This window comes from Curcuma longa, unplaced genomic scaffold (assembly GCF_044706935.1).
Source record: "Curcuma longa cultivar G26 ecotype Majalengka, Jawa Barat unplaced genomic scaffold, ITB_CL_G26_1.1 contig_24904, whole genome shotgun sequence".
Classification (NCBI taxonomy): domain Eukaryota; kingdom Viridiplantae; phylum Streptophyta; class Magnoliopsida; order Zingiberales; family Zingiberaceae; genus Curcuma; species Curcuma longa.
In genome coordinates, this window is record NW_027432575.1 from 1 (window position 1) to 3121 (window position 3121).

Consider the following 3121-nt stretch of genomic DNA (forward strand, 5'->3'; position numbering starts at 1 on the left):
TCAAATTTAGAATATTGTTAAAGTTCAGATTCGAGTTTAAGATTTAGGATTGATTTCAAATTTATTTTTTTAATAATATTTTTATTTCAATCTGAACCCATCAGACCTACTTGAATTGGCACCCCTAACTAGATCGTTTGGAAAAATGCCACATCGTAGGCCATACATCGACATTTGAACAACTAAGCCAAAAGCTACTACTCACAACAAGCCATGATAGCATTGATACAAGAGATAAAAAAAAGAGTTTATTTATGTGCACCAAATGAGCCAACCAGTGCTCAGTAGCTTGAGACATCGACTAATTTAGTGTTTTGGCTTTGGCTTCTTCACGATCATCACAGTGCAATGCGCATGGTGAGCACAGTGATCACTCACACTGCCTAACACCGCCCTGAAAGAAGATACAGATGCGCAAATCAGGACGCAATTGTGCAAAATATGTGAACAAGAACTCCCAAGTTACTCCTAGGAACCACTTAGGTGAACCGGCTTGCTGTTGTTGTTCAAGGAATCGAAATGTGAATTGATGGAGTAAACTTAAAAGTAGTAGCTCTGATCAGTCTTATAGCACATTTATTGTTTGCTATGATCTTTAGAATGTTATGTGAGGGTTGCTTGAAAAAGATGAATATGGTACCTTTTCATCTCCGTAACCGTGGCTTCCTACGACTAACATCTCGGCGTGGTATTTCTCCACTGCCTCACACAAGACATTTCTAGCATCTCCTTCCATGATTACGTACTCCACATCAGGCACCTGTGGTTGAGGAAAGTAATTCCTGATGAACTCCAGACTCAAAAGCATATATATTATTGGTATTGGGGATCATGATGCAACAAAGCCTTTAACATGTTTGTCGAAAGGAAGCAAAGCAACAACAAAGAGATATACGGTTCATGGAGAAAGAAACTCTCGTGTTATTATATCACATTGGCTAGCTAAATTGATGCATGACCTGGGGAATTAAGAATGATAAAAAGGGAAGAAAAGGGAACATATCGGCTAGTATAAGTGCCATTGATACTCAAAATGAAATCTCCTAAATGTATATAAAATGGAATGAAGGGCAAAACAAGTCTTGGCAAACAAATGGAGGTTTCTCTATCAAACAAAAGACTTAATGGCAGTTGGCTACTGATGATTTGGGCAAGTTACAATGATAAATTAAATTTAAGGTTAACCTTTGGAGAAAGGGTGTTCCACTTCCTTCTCTGAGCTGTGTGCTTTGTTAAGATAGGCTACTATCTTAAGATATATTTAATCTTCCTTCTTCTAATGCTGCCTCATATAATTGGAGTTGGATCTCTTGAACACATCATCTTCACTCAAAGAATCAGCATATGTTGAACTCAATTTACACATGGTTATACTCAATATTGACTGAAAGATGTAGCCATTTTGATGGAAAACCTCCTGAAGTCTATTCTGTTATTGGCAAAGGGGTGGACTCCATTTCAACTTGGCAAGGGCGGGTGATTAGAGCGAAGACGAGTCTTTTTTTTATTTTTGGTAAAATTTTATATACATGTGGACAAGCCTTCAGATTATAATGCAGTTTTTTACACCAAATCAAGCTTCTTATCAATACAATTTGGTCGGATTGTTACCAACATATATGTAGTTTGATTCTCATTTTGTCTTTATATGTTTCCTCAGCGCAGTTAAGTTGCTCTGTGCCTTTTTCAGTTTCAAGTATTCCTCTATCTCCTAAAAACGCATAGTGATGAACTATGTTCACCATAGATCATCTTCAGGGGGAGGGGGGGGGGGGGGGGGGGGGGGGGGGGGGGGGGGGGGGGAAAAGGGTGCATGGTAAAGTAATCTAAGAAAACCATCCTAATAATCAACATAAAAGATTACCATTAAGTATGTGATTGACAAGATAGAAGGTCTAGGTTTATCTAAATTGGGTTTCCTTGATTTACTTTACGGGAGCTCAATAGATACAGCCAAATCCATAAAGTTAGGGTTTGGCTTTGTTGTCCTATTGTTATTGTTGTATCAGGTATAGATGCTTTAACAGATTGCCCCTCAGTAACAAATTTTTTAACGACGAAACGTAGTTGATTCTTGCTTAAAACGAAGTTCGGTTCCAGAAATGAAAGCACAATTCGAGTATAAACACTACCAAGCAAATACACAACGAGGGCAAATCATCAACAATCGCTAAAGTTGGGAAACTCTTAACGGGGATTAGCATCTGAGAGCCCTAGAATTACCGAATGAGCACTGCAGATCCCCTTAGCTTTCTCGATCACATGCTGTGCGATCTTCCTCAGATCCGACTCCACAACCGGCAGCACATCAGCTGCTCCTGCGATCGACAATCCAAAGGTCCAATCAGGTCAAATAATCCCTAGATCTAACGACAACAGTATGCATCTAGGAGAACTTCATCAATCAGAGTAAGTAGTAAATCCAGCGAAAGGTTGAGAAACGGTGAGGAGGAGAGGTTGGTACCGGGGCCGGCGAGGCTGATGAGGGACGTGGGCGTGGGCTTGGCGTTGACGATGACGAGCTTGTACGACAAGCTATTTCCAGGTAGACGGAAGAGAAGAAGTGGAGAAGCGTCCACTGGAGGGCATGGATGCTGTGCTCGCTGTCGTCGACGCCCACAACCATCACCGGCTTCCCCACCACCACCGCCTTCTCCTCCGCTTCCGTAGCCATTCTCGCTCTCTCTCTCTCTCCCTCGGTCGGAGGTGGACGAAGAAGGAACGGCACTTAAAGAGAACAATTTGCCGATTTCCCCAACTCGTACCTGAAGGGATGGGCCCCTGCATCTGTTTCTTCCACCGGAAGCGGAGGCGGGTAGGAAGGAGGTGCACGTATTATTTTTTTTTTTCAAATAAGCCTCTATTATTAAGCATAATTGAAAAGAGTTCGTACACGTGGCGACAACATTCTGGGCGTTCCAAACGATGTGAACCAACCCGACAAACTCAAATTGGCCTGTGGATTAAAAAAGAAAATTAATTTTAAAATTGAATTATGGATCTAAGTGACATATATATTTTTAATGAAAATTGTGAATTATGTTAATTGTTTGATTAATATGTATAAATGTGAATTAAAAATTAAAAATTTTATTAGAATTTTTTAAAATTATTTATTTAT

At 40.2% G+C, this 3121-nt stretch overlaps 1 pseudogene; it reads right to left on the bottom strand.

Moving 5' to 3' along the window:
• Positions 1 to 107: 107 nt before the first annotated feature.
• Positions 108 to 2714, bottom strand: LOC141818469 (universal stress protein PHOS34-like; annotated as a pseudogene).
• Positions 2715 to 3121: the final 407 nt, after the last annotated feature.